Source organism: Sciurus carolinensis, chromosome 12, assembly GCF_902686445.1.
Source record: "Sciurus carolinensis chromosome 12, mSciCar1.2, whole genome shotgun sequence".
Classification (NCBI taxonomy): Eukaryota; Metazoa; Chordata; class Mammalia; order Rodentia; family Sciuridae; genus Sciurus; species Sciurus carolinensis.
In genome coordinates this window covers 68306805-68326543 of record NC_062224.1, presented here as the reverse complement: position 1 = coordinate 68326543, position 19739 = coordinate 68306805, and the positions used below count along the sequence as shown (strand labels likewise).

Genomic DNA, 19739 nt, shown 5'->3' with positions numbered 1-19739 from the left:
AAGGCCCTGCCGCCCTCCTTCAGTAGTGGTACTGCAGGGAAGTTCCATGTACCTGCTTGTCTGGTCCTGGGTGCCAATCCTCAAGATGAGGAGGGGAAGGAAGGGGAAAAGGAAGGAAAGGAAGAAGAGGAAAAAGGAAGGAAGAAGTGGAGTTAAGGGAAGAAGCTAAAAGCCAAGAGTGCTTGTTTTCTGCATTCTTTTAAGATTCTGGGTGCAGAGAACCATTGTGCAAATGTCTCCGCACCAAAATGAGATGTCCACAACAGAAAGAAAGTGGGGATGCATATGGCTCTGATTGACAGGGGCCTAAGAGAACACCCCGAGGGGCCTTGGCTTCCATGGCATGAAGGGATCCAGTGGAAGACATGTAAGGTAACTGAAAAGAGTCAGCAGGCCTGCCTAAAGGTTGCTCTGGAGAGAAGAAAGAGGGCTCCATAGCTAAGCTGCGGGGAGGACCACTGCTGTTTTAGATGCAGTTTGTACCCCAGAGATTCATGTGTTGGAGGCTTGGATCCCAGTGGAACCTTTAAGACTGGGGTTTAGGGGGAAGTTCTTTGGTTGACAGAGGTGCATGCTGTTGGAAGGGATGGTGGGTTCTTAGTGTCTCATTCTGACTTCCTATCTGGTGATTTGATTTCTCTCTTCTACTCGTACTCCTACCATGATGCCATCCACCGTGAGACCATTAACAGAGGCTGCACATGTGGGGCTGCCCGATCTTGGACTTTAAACCTCCAAAACTGTGATCCAAACAGGCCTCTTCTCTTTAAAAGTACCCAACCTCATATATTTTGTTATAGTAATGGAAATCTGATAATACAACCACCCGGGCAAGGGGCAAAGTAGATAATGAGGCTGAGACTCAGTGAGAAGGAACAGTTGGTAGGTGGCCACGCCAAGAGATCTCAAGACCAAGAGTCATGCTGGCTGAGGACTCCAAGCCTGGTGCCAACAGCCCAGATAGAAGGTCTAAACCTGCAATTAATTTGCTCAAATGATTATCAAAAGAGCGTGAGCTTACCCAAAGCAACTAATTCAGCATAAGGGAAATACATTTAAAGAGTGACTTCAGTGCCACATGAAAAGCTACGGTAAGTAAAGGATGCAACTTTCTTATTCATATTTTTGTCACACTTATATTCAGTGTGTAAGTTTCAAATTTCCCCCATCCCACCACATCCCATTTGTGATTCCAATTCCTAATATAGCTGCTGGCACATGGCAGGCACAAATAAATGCTTATGAAGGTAAACTGAGCTTAGGCACTTAGGAAGCAAGTGACAGCTTACAGATGGTCAGAAAGAAAAAAAAGCAAAACACAGAATCGAAGCTATAAGTACTATACAGAGGCACAGCTTTCTGGGGTCATGTCTAATGAGACTGTCACTAACATAGAATCACATAAGGGTGACTGTTCATAACAAAACCCAAGATATGAAGATTTCTCTATTAAAGAAAGTAGAGAAATACATGTTTTAGAAGGACTCCATCTAAATTGTTTTTTTTGTTTTTATTTACTTATTTTTTTGCAGTGTTGGAAATTATCAAACCTAGAGCCTCACCCATGTTAGGCAAGCACTCAACCACAGAGCTACACTCAGGTCCAAAATGGTTATTTTTAAAGGATTAAAACTTGGCTTATGAAAAATTTATTTCCATGGAATGTACCACTCCTCCAAAGATGTTGGATCAATAAAACACAACTGCACTTTGCCTTTCTCCTCTGGAGATGAGTCCAGAGTGCAGATATTTCCCTTTCCAGACTCCACCTCCAAGTGAACTTTAAAGGACACCCGAAACTAGCAAGGCAGCAAACCTTCTTTAAGAAGGACTGCAGACTTCCTCTAGGCTGAGGAGATGCCACCTGTCCCAGCACTTGGGAGAGCCAGACTGAACAGGTCTCCATCTGAATGAGTGAAGAGGTGTTGGGCACTCATGGGCAGAACCCGCAGGCATGGTCTACGTACCTGTATTTGCTGTTCTCCCCACTGGGTCTTTGTAAACACATCACCATGTTCCCCCAGCCCACCAGGGATCAAGGCACTGAGGCACTGCGCTCTAGTGTAGGTGCTTCACTTGTGTGACTGTCTCTATGACACACTCCACTGTGCACTTGAGATGAGTCTATGACTCCTGTGTCTTCACATTTCCAAGAGAGGAAAGAAACCCAGGCATTCAGAAGTCTGAGTGGTTTCCATGCCCAACCAGGACTGGAATGAAAGTCGCTTCTCATTATGTGACTTGGCATTGGTATCTCTTCTTTACTGTCTTTCCCAGAGGGCAAGAAAACCCTCCCATGTGCTGAGGTCTTTATTTAAATAAATGAACAAGAACATATCAAGAAATAAAAGAATTCCCAAATAACATTATCATTTGATTGAATTTAGCCATAAGAAAAAACATGAGTCTTGGGCTGGGGATGTAGCTTAGTTGCAGAGCTCTTGCCTAGCATGTGCGAGGCCGAGTTCTACCCCCATCACCAAAAACAAACAAACAAAAAAGACATGACTCTTTGTCTTGTCTCTCTATCACCCAAAGAATGATGAGGAGATTATTACTGGACATTCAGTTATTTCTACAAATTTCTAAGGAAAGACTACTCATAACAAGCTTCATCAAGGTGCACAATCTGTTTTATACCAGGTTCAAAACATCCTGACTTCACACATACGCCACAGACAGCAAGAGGAAGTGGCTTTTCTATTATATGGTTCAAACCTGACTGTGTGACTCCCTCACTTGGGTCACAAGGCTGAGAGAGCTCCCAGAGAATGGCGCTAGATCCTGCTTACTCCACGGTTCTGATAACTCAACAAGGGGACAAGGTCACTGCCAGCCCACAGGGAGATTTCATGCATTTGGAAAAAGGCGGATGAGGTTCCATCCCAGATCTGGGCATGAGGAGCAGAACTTCTCTCCTTGTACCCCGGGGATGAGTACCATTCACATAGGCCTATCAGAGGGAATTGTCACCACCTCAAAGGTTCAATAAGCTGTACATTTACATACAAGGTCTTCTTGGTCACACTTGATCATTTGAAAGCACCAGCCTGCTGAAAATATATCTCCTTGAGGGGTAATTTCATGTTTGGCACTGGTCCACAGGGAAGAGTACAGGAGAGAAGAGTTCTCAGTGGCCACCTCCAATCCCTTCATGCACAAAAGCAATCTTTCCTCTGTGCTCAGGATTGGACAGAGACAACACAACAGGTGTAATGCCATCTGCCATTAGTAATTAGTGTTCTCAAAACAAAAATGTTGTTTAAAAAACTTGGCATTTTTCACCTCTGTTCCTGGACATGATAATCAAATGTCAAAATGTCCAAGCACGACCATTAATAACACACCTTACCTTGACTGTGCATGTTTTGTGAACAACTCTCAGGTACAGTGTCTCATTTAGTTCTTCCTCTTGAGTCTGTACATCCTCTATTTTAGGGATAAGGAAGAAGAGGCTGTGAGATGTTAAGTATCTTCCTTACGATCTCACAGTAGGTGGGTCAGGACTCAGACCCACTCCCCCCTTCCTATTCTGGTCATTTCAATACTCAGGCAGGGTTGTCTGAATGGCTCTGAATAGAGAATCCATCTATTCTCTTCTTGAAAAGTTCCCAGTTCCTCTGACACTTATCAGGGATTCCTCCCTGTCAAAATGTTCCTCTGTGTTTATTTTTCCCACCTGACTGCCCACACCATTCAAGGACTCCAGGTACCTACTCCAGTGACGGAAAACAATGAATGCTACTGCTACTGTGTCCTTCAGCTTTCTCATGAGTCCCTCATTATTCCCCCCAGTGCTGACCCCAGCAGTGTCTGCCGGGTACACTGGGTGCTACCTGGTTTAGTCACTACTGCCAGGCCCACATGTTGACAGCCACAGCTCAGAGCTCCTCAACCAGCTGGCTCCATCAGGGATTCTACCACCCAGGGTCAGATTAGGATCCCTGGTCCAATTCCTGGATGTAGAGATATCTCACCTACCACTACTCTACAAACTTTTATTTTGGCTGGGAGTTTGATGACCACTAGCACCATCCTACATTCACAAGGCCCATATGTCACTGGACAGCACAGTGCCAAGAAGGCAAAAATCAGGCTCTGTGTTCAGTTCTGACCACTGACATTCATGGTCTCAAGTTGACAGTTCTGTCCTTGTACTCAGGGCACCTCCCACCCACAAGCCTATTCCCTTCTTTTCCAGCTCATGGTACTGTGGGGAAAATTTCCACTTAATTCAACATCCTATCAGTGAATATAAAGAAAGTGGGAAAATGGAGTTAAGTCCAGTTTCGCATTTACACTCAAGGAGAAGGTTAAATTCACATGCTGATAACACTGTGGGATTATCAGTGACTTTCATGACCCAAGGTATCCTATTCTGGATCAAAAATGAGTAAGGATATAACTGTGGATTGTCTGTTCTGACTTATAAACTTATTTTGGAGGAGGGGGTACTGGAGATTTAACTTAGGGGTGCTTCACCACTGAGCTAGGTCCCCAACCCTTTTTGTTTTTTATTTTTAGACAGGATCTCACTAAGTTACTTAGGGACTCACCAAGTTGCTGAGGCTGGTCTTGAACATGAAATCCTGTCTCAGTCTCCCAAACTGCTGGGATTACAGGTATCCCCCACCACGCCCAGCAAAATTTATAATCTAATTCCAAGAACAAAAGGAAGCATCTTTGCTTAAACTTGTCCTGTCTTTCCCCATGTATTCACATTCTAAATCCAAGTTCAATGTCCTTTGTCCCAAAGTCACAACTTGCCCTTCTTCAACGTTCCCTGGTACTTCATTTAAATATTCCCTTTTTGCTTTCTCTATTTCATAGTCATTGTGTTCTGTGCTCACCTGTTACTCTCAGCTCCAGGGAGACATACACTCCTGGTTTAGTGTTGCATCCCTAAAGTCCTTACCCCTGGGACTTTCACATGGTGGCGCTCCATGAAAGTTGACATAGTGAATGGATGGATGGATGGATGGATGGATGGATGGATGGCAGGCAGGCAGGACAGATGGATGGATAACACAGGAGGGAGGAAAGGAGGGACACTTTTCTTCCTTCATGCATGCTGCTACAACTTACTCTTATTTTTTTTGGAAAAGCAACTCACATTCATCCTCATTATCACACTCATTCGATTCCTAAGCACGTCCTCAGCTGGGGAGGTTTTGCAATTTCTCCACTGCCACCACTAAATTAAAAGCACACTGGCATTCTGTAGCAAGGGAAAGCTATAAAAGGTCCAAAACTTGAAGGGTTAGATTTCTGACTAAACCACAATCCACATATCACTGTTCTCCCTTCATATTTAAGAAATAAAAGTTTTCTGTTTGGAAAATTCCCCAGGCCTTCGTTCTCTCAACTGCTTAATATGCTTTCCAAGTACTGCTGAAATATCTTTATTCTTTCCTAGGACCCTCATTACCTATTTCATCGAATGTTAAGTCTTAACCAAGGAGACTCAAAAAACAACAAACGAGAAAATAACGTCCACACTAACAAAAATAAAACAGGTTAGTCGACAGCAAAAGGAATATCTGCCAATAACAACACCATTTGTCTTAGTTACTGCTTTTAACTTTCTCTTTCTCCTGGCATTAATAGAAACAAAACTGCGTGTCTCCAGCCTCATGCAGCTAATGTACAGTTAGCGCCCCAGGCAACAGGAGCCACGGAGTTCAAGTACAGTGAAGACGAATTCAAGCAAACAGATTGTAGACACAATTGATTGCAGCATTTAATCTCATGGTACTTTTCACCATAGTTGGCGAGTTTCATGTAAAAACAGAGAGTCCTCTGGTGGGACAGCTCCACGTCACAAGGTATAGCATCTATGTCACAGAAGTACGTAGCTATTAGAAGCAAAAGATGGAAGGATGGCCTGGGGAAAGGAAAGGAGGGAGGAGTGATGCCAAACGGCGAGTGGAGATCTTTGTTCTAATAAAATGCCTGGTACCCACACACCACGTTTGTCACGTCCTCCCCTTTCCCACTTCCCATTGTCCTAACCACTGCCAGAGATGCAGCTGCTGTGTCACTGACTGGCTGCCATCAAGGGCATTTCTCCACACAGGCCTGTCCAAGCCTTTTAATGAATCCACCCTCAGGTCACCTGCTAACTCGTTTGCTTACACTTGGACATCAGATCCGGACTGTTCTCCCTGATGGCATTAGTGATTCTAACTGCTCCTTTCAGTGATGAATGTCAATCCTCCAAAGAGCAATAATGGCAGTGACTTAGTCTCCGATGTGGTGGTGTTTGAGTTCATAAGTTCTTTCCCATTCCCATATCACAGAGAGACTGGCTCCTTAGCATGTAACCATCACCCTGAGCTACTGAGGTCCCAAATGCAAGCTTTACCTTTTTTCTTTAATCTTTCCATTCCAAGCCAGCTGTGAAACCTTGTGTGCCAACAAAGCTTTGTCATTTCCAGCAAAAACAGCTGAACCCGTGTCCCCTTGTGGTTGGGGCTGAGCATGACAAAAGGGCCTCTGAAGAACAAATGCAAGCATGGCCTGGCAATTACCATCATGCCACATGGCCTACTTAAAAGCCCACGGCTGATTTCCAAGGCCTTTGATACTATCTTCACAGGGTGGAAAAATGAGGTTCTCAGGGCCTACCACTTTCAACTGCAACTCTCCTGACAAACTCACACACTGAGCGAGGCCTCAACTCACAGGACCTTGTGTGCCTCTTGTAACCTGGCTGGAAAGACTCCATCTGACCAGGCCATCTGCTCCCACAGGCAGGGTTTGGGCTGAGGACCCCCAGGAGTTTGCACCCCCGCCTGCCAGTGACGACCAAGAGATGCTAAAGCAGGCACACGATCTCATCCACATTCTCCAAGAACGCACCCCACAAACCCAACAGCAACATCAAAATGCCAGGGTTGTACTGAAAACAAAAGCAGGGGTGACAACGAGATAGCTACCAACAGATGAAGCAGCAAACAAGTCCTTCATTACTTGTAAAGGACCACGGTGACATTCCAGCTTCCCATCCCCTCATCTCCTGACCTTCCGCCTGCCTTCTGCTTCATGGAATCCCAATACGACTGTTCTAGAGGGCGTCCCTGAACACGTGCAGAGAAGACTGAGTAACAGGGCAAAGAGCCACCTGTGTGGCACTCTTTACAAGCCCTCCCACTCTCCAGCTTCTGAATTCTAGTCTTCTTGGGCAAAAGCCAAATGCTAAGTGAAACAGCAGTCAAGGTAGTGTGTCAGGAACACTCTATGTGGCCATAAAATACATATGATGTGGTTCATAAAATATTTGGAGCGTGCTATTAGGAAGCATGGCTGGGCTACCTCAAAGCAACTTGTTTTATACGTGCCCATATACCCGTATATCTACAGAAGATATTATATGTATAAATGACATATCTATATTGAGACATGGTACCTGAATTCCAATAAGCATCAGAGGGATTAAATTACTTCAGTACACTCTCTTGCAAAAATTGGATATTTACTGTTGCTGGTATTGATAACAACTTCCAGGCCTGAGCATTACCTCATACTAACCTTCCTAGTCCATTGCATGGAGATATATAAGGTTTCTTAGGATCTATCCATTTGAACTTGAGGTTGTTAGTTATTTTTTATGCTGTAATTTGGATTTGAGACTTTAAAATATATATCCCAAGCACTAAAACATGGCCTAACCTTCAGTGAGTACTTCTGCAATCCCTGGTGATCAAATGTAGTCACAGAAGATAGAACCTCCATGAACAAACCTCTCCCTCAGGACGAGTGTTATGATCTAGATATGAAGTGTCCCCCAAAAGCTCCTGTTAGTGCAGGAATATTTAGAGCTGAAATGATTGGATTATCAGGACAGTAACCTAACCAGTCCATCCTAGTTTGAACGGACTGACAAGGGTGGTAACTGTAGGCAGGTGGGACATGGCTGGAGGAGGCGATCACTGGGGGGTGTGCCCTGGAAGGGTGCATCTTTCCTGCAGTTCCTCCTGCTCTCAGATCTCTCTCTGCTTCTTTGCCACGATGAGGTGAGCAGTTTTCCTTCGCTGTGGCCTTTAGCCATGGTTGTAATGATGTTCCATATCACCCCAGGCCCAGAGCAATGAAATTGGTTCATGGACTGAACCTCTGAAACCATGAGCTCAAAATAAACTTTTCCTCCTCTAAGTTGTTCTTATCAGTTATTTTGGTCGGAGTCCTAAAAAGCTGATCAACAAAGTCTGTATAGTAGGGAACTAGAACCAGGGTTAAAACCTCCTCCCAAGGCTTCAGTCTGAAGCTTGATCCCTCCCTCTTTTACCCCTGTCCTTTGTATCTCCCTCCAGCAAAGGTGTATGTGTGTGGGGGGCATCCTAAGGGTGCCTTACAATGGCTACCTTCTGCCATGTTCCTACCCCAATGCTCACTCCATGGCCAATTGCTCTTGCCACCCAAGTGGACATGGCCCAACAGACCACCCAAGACACCCTGCCTACGTTGCTGTCCTGGGAAGGGCAGGGGTTAGCCTCTATCCTGGGGCAGGGTCACTCAAAGGATCTTGGCCAACTCATTTTCCTTTGGCCTCTCCTTTCATAGCTGTGTACACTCTTCCTTCCTCTCCATAAAATAATATCATCCCTCCCAGGCACCAACTCTAACCTCAGCTGTTATGGTGAGTACACCCTGGTTCACACATGCACACAGGCACACCCTCCCTCTGGAGAGGCAGCACCCTGGGGCAGGGGTTAAGGCGTGAACTTTTGGAACTTCTGCCCAGACCCCACCGTTCTCTGCTCTGAGTCACTAACCCTCCTCCACCTGTTTCCTCCCCTGTAAACTGGGACTATCAGCACTTCCTCAGTGGGCAAGCAGGAGGATTCTACCAGTATATACATGTGAACCACTTAGTGTTTGGTCCTACTATGCTGCAGGCTATTAACAAAATTATTCCAAAACAATTTGAAATGAAATCAGGGCTTCCAGTCGAACACAGCAGACTGAACACTCGATTACTTTTTCTTCCTTCCCAAAACTCCACTGACATAAGAAGAAAGCATTAAAACACAGCAGAATCCCCCAACAGCACAGAAGACAGGAGAAGCAACAATGCAAAAACACTGTTCTGCTTTTACTAGAAAATGGGAAGTGGATAAAGGAGTGAGCAAGAAGGAGTAAGTAATGGGCACCAGAAAGTCACAGAAGCCCAGGAAAGTGGGAGTATCAAAGCCCAGAGGTGTGTGGGGAGGTATGGGGCTGAAAATAGAGACTGACTGAAATGTGTTCAGGAACAATTAGACCCCTGCTCCTCTCTCCTGAATGGGGCCTCCTGGTGACCTCCCTTTCCCCCACTGTAGTAGGAGAGGAGAGGTTGACTCTTTGGAAGCTCCAAATATGGACAATGAGACACCATTCCTCATTCCACCCACCCCAGTGAAATGGCTAGATTTTAGCCCAATCCATCTTCAGTGATAGGAATTGACAAGGATCACCCACAAAACAGAGCTTCCCTTCTTGTTTCAGTCTTAACTACAAATGGTCAAGGAAGCTCCAGTTCGAAAGACAAGCATGAAGAAATATGAAACAATGCAGGAAGAAATATCACAATAATAGTCTCAGTGATGTAAGAGAATATAATGCATCCATACAAGCTCTTTTAAAAAGAAACAGAGAAAGAGTTCTTAGTAATTAAAAGATGGTAGTTGAAAAAACTTCAACAAAAACTTTGGAAGGAAAGTTGTAGACATCTCTGTAAAAAGAAAACCAAAAAGGCAGAATTTTTTAAAAATTAGAAAAGAAGATAAGATCATTTAAGGATCAGCCTAGGAGCTCCAGCATCCAACTTACAGGAAATCCAGAAAGAAGAGAGCAAATGAAGAGGAGGAAATAACCAAAGAAAAAAAAATAAGAAAATCCCAGAGATTAGTCATGAGCCTCCAAACTGACAAGGCCACAATAAATAATCAAACTTCCATTACCACGTACACTATTGGAAAATCTCAAAGAACCAGAAATAAAGAGAAGAGCCTAAGTGTGGAAGGATGGAGAAGGGAGAGGCCAGGTCATTGACAGAAGACTGGGCGGCATCAGACTTCTTATCGACGATACTAGAAAGTGACCATGGAGTAGTGATATCTTCAAAATTCCGAGGGAAGTGACTTTAACTTAAAATTCTATGCTTCACCATGCTATCAGCTAAGTGTGAAAAGTAGCAGGGGAAAATATATTGGAACTGTCAAATTCCCAAATATTTCCCTCACACCCCCTTTACTCAGGAAGCTGCTAAAAAATATGCCCCATAAATATCAAGCATAATCCAAAAAATGGGGGGACTTGGATTCAGAATACAGGGAAGGCAACACAGCAGAACTGTCAAATATCAAGATAACTGGGTAGAAGACCTAGAGAAAAGCCAATCCCCACTGGAATGGTGATCAGAGGGCGCCAGGAAGGATGGCTACAGGGGAAAAAAAGACAGTGATGGATTATTGGTTGCATCTGTCCACATGGAAAATGACAGCAAGAAAGATTTCAAATTCTTTTGGAGATAGAGGAAAGAATTAGAGAGACACAGAAAATACTGTAAAACAAAACAACAATAAAGTGATTGTTAATTCTTGGGAAAACAAAAAGCCGTTAAAAAAATAAAGGAAATGTTATGTTATCTTAGTGTGTTTTTTTGCCTTAACAGTGAATAGAACTTACAAAGTCATAATATAGACAACAACTGTTGGTTTAAAGAAAAATTGGAGACAATTGACAGAAGGACAAATAGGAATTAGGGAAGGGAACTGCCATTATTATCAGTATTTTGAAGTCTATAGATAATGTCTAATATTTTTAGCATTCAGATTTTATAAATCAAGAAATACCAGTATAAGCAGACAATCTAGGAGCCTGGAGGTAGACCTGTGGTCAGTCTGAGTTTTGAAAGTGGCTGCCTCTGAGGAGACAGGACTGGGAGAACACAGCAGGGAACTGCTTTTTCCCATAGTTAACGTCTGCCCAGAAGCCACAGTTCCTGTGCCTTCTTGAATTCTTGCCTGTGTCTTATTTAGCATAGAAGAATTTGGTAAGTGGACCCATGGACCTGTGTGTGAATCCGCTTCATCCTGTGGTAGCATCTCAGCGACCGTAACACAGAGCTTTATTCTTACCTTTTTTTTTTTTTTCTTTTAAATTCACACAGGTAATGTGCCAAGCACATTTGGAACCTGGGTCTTCTGCTTTCAAATCTAATGCTAATTCTAACTTGCCAATTCCTATCACCATATCTGGCACGATAAAAGGATTCAAAGAATATTTGGTGAAGTGTGATTATTATGCTCCAAGTTGCATAGCCAGAAACCCTGCCTGCAGACCTTGCAGCCTGGTGAGCTTTGGCAGCTGAGATAGCTAGAAAGGACACACCAGTGGCCTTCGAAGGGTCTCCTTTCTCCAGTCCTGCTCCCTGTCAACCTATCTCCAGATGGCAGCAAGCTCACTTTCTTAAACCTACTCTTCACATTTTATTGTTATTAACATACTTTATCATACTGTGCACTGGATGAGGACAGGGGCTGTATCCCTCATAGTCATCACAAATTGCTTAGTGCTCAAATATTAGTGGGATCCACAAATGAATGACTGACACTTCCCAGAGCCCACCCACAGACTGTGTTGAGCAACTGAAACCTCAAATGTCTAAATTTAACTTGAGGTGTGAGGGAGAGAGATAAAAATCCAAGCAACGAACTACTCTAATGGGGGGTGGGGAGGTATGGGGCACTCTTGCTGCAACTGGGTGTTAATAGCAAAAACTCTCCTGTAACCTTAACACCACTGGAGTAAGCCATCTGCTCAGGAGACAGCAATTAGGACATTGAGGTCCCGTGAACAGTCATGGGTTTTGTCTGTGAGCTGCGTACAAAATCTTCAGGTCACACTTTCCTCTTCCTCGCTAGCGTCAGCTGCATAGTACCTGCTAAAAAGGCGGTTTATTGAGTGGAAGCTTTTGTCTCCAAAATGAAGGGCTATAGTTTTTAGCACAGAGGCATAAACAAGGGCAGCTCTGAATTAGAAAATGAGGCCAAAGCACACCAAAGTCCTTAAGAAAGACATCAGGAGCCCTTCAGAGGCTGCCTGACTGGAGGCCACCAGAGCCTCTTTCTCAGGCAGAACTCGATCTGTTCCATGCCAGGTCTCTGAACTCCTAGAGAACACTTGAACTATTTTTCATTTCTTTAAAAAGGTGACTAGAAATAGTAGATTTATCCAGGACAGATCCACACAGGCCAATGTAAAAATTTATATTTCTTCAACAGAATTGGAAATACAGTGTGATGAAAAGTCTCGGTTCACGTAGAATTCAGTGAAATTTACGTATACATATATCTTTCCCCAAAAATGAAGGAATGAGTTAACTATTGCCTCATAAATGCAGTCAGTCTCTTTTAAAACAGGTTAGTAGACTGAAAATGATTAAAGGATTCTGAGGGCTGAGGCTGAGAGTCCTGGGACCCAGAGGAATATCCAGGTCTCTGCTTTGAAATCAGATCCATCAGGCTGCACAAACAGCTGAAAAAGAGAAACAAACAGGGAAGCAGCAAAAACTGAGTCAGGAGAGAGACAAGGTGCACACCACAGAACTTTGTGTGGTGTCCTTTGGAATTCACACTCCCACCTGCAGCTAGGGGAATTTGAATGGTTAAGCAATGCAATCAAGTATGTTTCAAAACAGCTGTCTTAGTCTGTTTGTGTTGTTCTAATAGAATACACTAACTGGGAATTTTACAAAGAACAGAGAAGTATTTCTTATAGTTCTGGAGGCTGGGAAGTCCAAGGGGTAGTTTCTGGTGAGGGTATTCTTGCTGTATCATTCCATGGCAGAAAGCGGAAGGGCAAGAGGGCACCAGAAAGCAAAAGGGAGCCAAACTCACTTTCATAACAAGTCCACTTTCTCAATAATTAACCCACTTCCATGGTAATGACATTAATGGATTCATGAGGGCAGAGCCCTCATGTCCTAATAAACTTTTGTTAGGCCTGATGGCCCAACATGGATGCACTGAGGACTGATTTTCCAACACATGAACTTTAGGGGCCACACTCAAAGTATATCAACTCTATTTGCTGCAGGGAGGACGGGTCAGATGGGTTCTACTGGAGGTCAAGAACCCACTAGAAAGCTTTTTCAAGGAGTGGCTTGATGAGAATCTGGATGAGGGCAATAGAGGCAGCGGGGAGGTAATTCCAAAGCATTTATGATGAAAAACTGCCAGCACAGACTGGTATGGAGATACAGGATGATTCCCAGGCCTCTGATTTGGAAGATAAGGCAGATGATAATGCCATCACTGAGATGAGGAATACGGAGGGAGAAGGAATTGGAGGGAAGAATATAATTCAGTTTAGATCAGCTGAGGAATGTGGGACACAACTCAGTAGAGATATCAGGAGGGACACCTGTATATCCTCATCAGGGCCAAGAAAAAAAGCAAAACAGGTGAAATATGTGTTATCAGCTTTTTGTCACTGTGACCAAAATACCTGTCAAGAAAAACTTGGAGGAGGAAAAGTTTCTTTTGGCTCATGGTCTAAAGAGGTTTAGTGAGCCAACTCCATTGCTCTGGGCCCAAGATGAGACAGACCATCATGGTGGAAGGGTGCAGTGGAGGGAAACTACTCAGCTCCTGGAGGCTGGAAAGCAGAGAGAGGAAGAGAAAGGGGAAGGGACCACAGGGAAGATGAATTTGTCCAGGGGCACATCCCAGTAATCCTCCTACTCCAGTCATGCCCCACTTGCCTACAGTTACCACCCAGTTAGTCCATTTAAACCAGGATGGACTGAGTAGGTTACAGCTCTCACAATCCAATCATTTCACCTCTAAACATTCCTGCCTTAACACAGGAGCTTTAGAGGGTCACCTCGTTATCCAAACCGTAACAAAATATATCCAGTTATAGGGAATAATTCTAATCTAGGGTAGATGAGGTTACATGGGTAGACTGTGTGGCATGAAACAGGAAGAGGATCAAGAACACTAGGAAGAGAGTGTGAGGTAAAAATGAAGGAGAAGGCTAAAGTCATGACTCAGTGATAGAGAGCTTGCCTAGCACTGAGGCACTGGGTTTGATCCTCAGCACCACATAAAAATAAATAAATAAAGGTATGGTGTCCACCTACAACTAAACATTTTTTTTTAAAGTGAAGAAGTCTTGGGAATAAAAAACAGAAAAGAAGAAGTCTTGGGAATAAAAAACAGAAAAGAATAATATCCTAGGCAGTCTCAGGAGAAGAAAGTTTCAAGAAAAAGTCAAGTGCTACAAAGAGCCTGAGGAAGATGAGAAGTGACAAGACCCACCATGTACATGGATTTGGCATTCATGTGCCTTTGGAGGTGACATTTACCAGGATAATTTCAGTGGAGTCGTGGGGGTGGAACCATATTGCTGTGGGTTGAGCAGTGAGTCGGAGATGAGGAAACACTAAATATGGACCATTACCTCCAGGAGTGTGTGGAGGGAGGAAAACTGTATGGCAGGACCAGGATCAAGGGAGGAAAGAAGGTTGGATGTTTGCTGAGAAGGAACCAGGAGGAATGGTGGTAAGGTGGAAGGGAAGGTGGAAGCTTCATATTATAGATGAAGCTCTGTGGTATCTCCAGGGCCAGATCCCTCCCAGATCTGGGGTAGAACTGGGGCAGTCATGACCATAGTTATCAAACCTAGCCAGCTATGCATCAGAATCTCATGATGGCTTTTAAATGAATAACTGCCAAGCCCCCCTGTGAATGCTGAGGCATTCGGAATGGACACTACTAACTGAATGAGTTTTACGAATTTGTACCCCCAAGTCCCCACAGGATGCAGAAGCCTGGTGACACAGTTCTCCTGGAATGGGTCGGTCTTGAAGTCTGCCCATGTGTGTCCTCACACAGCCCAGGGCCGCTTCCAACAGTCTTGAGGGAGGTAGACACTAATCTGCTGAACTGACGGGAGCGGGGCTTATTCTGACAGCCCTCCTCTGACAGCACTAACACCCAACTTCCTACCTCCTCCAAACAGTCTTCCTTCTCCCACAGGTAGAATTGTAGGTCATGAAGCCCCTGCAATCATTTGCTCAATCATCTTCCCTGAAGAGGATTTAGACCCTGGAAGGCATTTAGGCTTGTGCTCTAGACCCAGTACCCTTGAAAAGACTGACACCACCAGGAAGTAAGACACCTGGTTTGCCTGAGAACAACAGGAAGTCACAAGTGCTCATTTGTGACTTCTTTCCTGGAGGAAGCTCAGCTCTCATGCCATGTGTCCCAGAACAGATGAAAATCGGGGCTCTGGTTTGTCAGTCCTCCTGAGGGGCAGAGGGAACAGGCGGGCGTCTCAGGAATGCCTTGACCCGGTGAGGTATCAGCTTGGGATACAGATCCAGAGCAGTGAGCACTCTGCACTGCAGCCATAACGAAAAACTAGCTTTGTATTAAAGAAGGGGCAGGAAATGTGTTCAGGAGTAGGGAATTCTTCTAGAGTCATATGCCACCACTAAAAGTAATAATGAGGGGGCTGTCAACACCCAGTCCTTTAAGTCCCCACCAATCTGAAGGTGGTTTCTGTCAACAGGTCATAATATTCAGCCTGCTTTGACTGCTGGCAGCTGGGTCTAGCAGGTTCCAGGAAAAAGTTGAGGGCAGGGCCAGGTGAGTTCTCCACGTCTCAGACCTGTGCCCCACTTAGTAAGGAAGTTGGGGAGAGAGAACACAGCCAACAGGTCCCCAGTGAGAGAGAATGTCAAAGGCAGCCAAGCTCTGGAAGGAACATTTCTTAAATCCCCACTATTTCTGAAATACAATAAGCACCCAGGCAAAACTGACTTCTAGAAAAAGACATTCTTGACCTCATACATCAACCCCGTGTGTTACACATACTCTTTAATGTGGTTGGCATACAGATGCTACCTGTTCTAAGACAGGGAATAAAAGCATCTTTGATTGCTAAAATATACATGTTTGATATACAAAGTCCTAAAGCTGGCCTCCTCATCTAGAAGCAGAAACTGTAATAATCTGGTATTCATTAGGGAAGTGTTTTTTGTTGTTGTTGTTGCTGTTGTTGTAAATGTTTCATCAAGTCCAAAGGTAACAAGCACGGTGACAGTACTGGGCCTGCCCGGCACCCGTCTCAGGGAGTGTCTGCCACTCTACCAGAACCCCACAATATCACAGGAGCCCAAAATGCAGAACCAGATGCCTGTCGGAGTACTTGGCAGGCCACAAGCGCTGCTGCAATTAGCAAGCTGGATCATGATTCAGCATCAGACTTGGGCAGCCTCCACCAGAGCATAGCGGACAGCTTAAAAATAGCAAAGCTGCGGCTGCATCTCACCAACCCAGACTACACAAGAGACAGGGCAGCTGCCACCAGCAGAGTCTGGAGAGGGTCCCACCACCTACCACCCCTCTAGGCCCTTCCCAATGTGCCTTCCAGTTGTGTGGGAAGCAGAAGGGGCTGACTCCCATCAGGTTCCCCATGCTGAACATCAAAAGCCAAAGTGCCAGTGGTTCCTGAATCCGTTGACAGAGGCACCCGAGTGCTTGAGAGTTCAGATCTTATTTTTAAAAATGCAAATGAAAATCATTTGAGACTGCCCTCCCATATCCCAGGCTCAACAACTACACATGCAGCTCACCCACAGGGGGCACTCCCAATGCCTCCCCTCCCCAGGTCATGATGCATTTTGAGAGGGCAATTCTCAGCCTGGAAGAAGGAGGGAGAGAGGCTGGGCTTTGTATCAGAGAGGGCTGGGTGTAAACTATTTCAACCATCTACCAACAGAAACCACCTCGACTCCTGCACCCCCATCACTGCCCCTATCCTGGCCAAACTTCCCAGAGTCTCAGAGTCCACGTGAAAGAAAGCTAGTGAGCACTCCTTGGCTGGTGATGTCAGGAGTAAATGAGGTGATATGCAAAGCACCGAGGAGGGAGCCCAGTGCAGATGACTGGAGAAATCCACACCCTTGCCTTCCCCAGCTCAGAGTCAGACCTGAGGTCTGCCCTGGTGGACCAAAGCCAGGGTGAGACCATGGTCAGAGGACAGATGGGGGCCTGAGGCACATGGATTGGAGGAGCCACGGAGGGCCTCTGTGTCCTATTTTCCTAGTTTTCATTTCAGTCATACTCTCTGGGTCAATGATATTTTTCAAAATGAAACTGCCATGTCCTCAGGATTGATGTTGTCTTTAAAAGTGTCCTTTTACCCAATAACCCAAAAGGAGATTTAAAATAACAGAGAGGTTTGCTTTTTTTCTGATAATACTAGTATTGAATAGATGTCACTTGTCCCCAAATTAATCTACAAAATTAACCAAATGATTCTAAAATTTATTCAGAACAATAATTTCATGGGAAAAACGGAGAACATTTTGGAAAAGAAGAATAATGAGTGGGGATTTGCTCTATCAGATTTTAAAGGGTACAACAGCAAAATCATACGGTACTGGTACAAGAAAAGACATCAAATCAATAGAATATAATGGAAGGTCCAGAAAGAGATCCAAATACCTAGAGTGTTAGTATATTATAAGGGTGGTATTTCAAAATATTGGGAAAATGATGGACTATTCAATAAATACAGTTAGCACAGCTGGATAACAATAAACAATATTCTCCCTTTTCCACATACACACCAATGAACTTCCAGATTGACTAAATGTTTATATACGACAAAATTAAATGCATAAAATATAGTTGGATACTTAAGTAACCTTAGGTTGGCAACACACTTTTGGAGCACACCACCAAACGGTAGAAACCATAGAGAAAAAGGTTGATAGAATTATCACAAATGCAATTGAAAACTGCAAGAATAGCTATAATATATGAGAAGGGGGGCATATTTGGAAGGAGTTTTTACAAGTGAATGATAGCAAATCAAAAACAGCTATAGAAAAACTGACAAAGAACACAAGTCAATGAATCAAAGCAAGGACAAAACATGGCCAAAACACATGAAGCCTCCAGTCGCAGCTCTTTCAGGTTCTTGATCATTCTGTACTATCTCCTGACATAGGACCTTTGCACAGTCTGCTCCCTCCCCCAGGAACACCTTCTCCCTTGATCTTCCCTAGTTTAAGCCCCTTCAGCTCTCTGCACAAAACCAACTTCCCCAGCAAGGGGTAGTCCCTTGAGCATTGCCTCAATCCAGACCAAGTGACAGTTCCCATCCCTCCTTTATACGCACTTTCAACACTAGGTCGTTTTCCTCCGGAGTACACATTTACTTTTGAGATGAGCACATTGTTTGTCTCCCCTACTGAACAAACTGCCTTGATTTTGCTGGCTGTTGCATCTGCAATGGTTAAATTATAGGATATGTATAAAATGGAAGGTCAACTAGGTAGTGAGTTCAAATGATGTTATAAAAGATGAATTCTTAAAATATTACAAAAGATTATAATATATAGTTAAGTGACAAATGCATGGTACAAAATAATATATATATGTACCACTGGGGGAGAAATAAAGATATGATAGACATACATCATATTTTTTAAAGGGTTAGGATGACATTCTTGTGGTGCTGGGGATTGAACCCAGGGCCCTGTGCTTGCAAGGCAAGCACTCTACCAACTGAGCTATATCCCCAGCCCAACATTTATTTTCTTAATTTTGTTGATCCACATTTTCTAAAAAAAATTAGATCAACAAATACACACATACACACAGACAAATGTATATCATCTTTTAATAAGATAAAAAGATTCAAACCAGCTATGGTTTTCCTTTCTAACCTAACGGAGTCCCTGTGCAATCACTACAGGAACCACAGTGGCTTCCCTTCCCATACATTCTCCCTGATTCTTCCTCTCCACCCCTCCATCTTCATTTCCATGAAGAGAAAGAAAAGAAACCTGGCCCAGTTCCAAGGCACATGTCAATCTCTGCTTAGCTACTTCCAAGCCCCATATTACCCACTTTAGAAAATAAAAACTAAATATATGAGCACAAATAAATGTTTGAGGTTTTAAGAAAACCCTAGATGTCCATAAAATAACCACATTTCCCCAAACAGTTAAAAATGGAATGTGTTACAATTTTCTAGAACTCTGTCTCTGCTTAGCCTCAAGAACTATCTTGTCCATAAATATATGTGGACAGCTTGACCACCTAAGAAAGTGGAGGAAGGACATACGCAGATTGTTTTACTGAACAGCAAAGATCATCCGTCACAGAGAAAAGTGTACTTTATGCACTGGGCATACATGGTGTGTGAGATAAGCAAGGGAGGTAAAAGGCAGGGCTGCCAGAGCAAGCTGGGAAGGGGACCCTGCTTCTCAAGGGAAAATCTCATACAACCAAAATGTAAATGTGGGGACTGTCCGAGGGCCCCACCTGCCTGGCACAGTTAATGCAGGGAAGGTTGTCCTGGAGTTGCACTTTCCTGGCAGCTTCCTTTCTTGAGAATAAAATTGGCCTGCTTATTTGTAGCTAAGGGAGGAGCTAGTCCGCACTTAACACACTGAAGGAATTGCTCAAGAATTGTTCATCCCTGAGAGAAGCTCAGCCTGAAGGGCTGCCAAGGACAATGTTCAGTGTAGATTCGGTTGGTTCAGTGGGCCCGGAATGAGGCTCAAACTTAAATCATAGAGAAATGCACAACCATGTCCCATCTCCTCCAGACCCCATGGCCTTCCTTTAATCAGGACATGCACTTTACAGTGGAGGATGGGCATGTTATCCCTAAAACAAAGCTGGCCCATCTTACCATCCAGGAGGACGCCATGTACCCAGGGAGGACAG

General features: G+C 44.2%; 1 protein-coding gene across 1 annotated transcript in view; it reads right to left on the bottom strand.

The window, feature by feature from the left end:
• The window catches only part of Susd4 (sushi domain containing 4), a 133946-nt gene that overhangs the window by 92376 nt on the left and 21831 nt on the right, over window positions 1–19739 (bottom strand). The window lies entirely within an intron of this gene.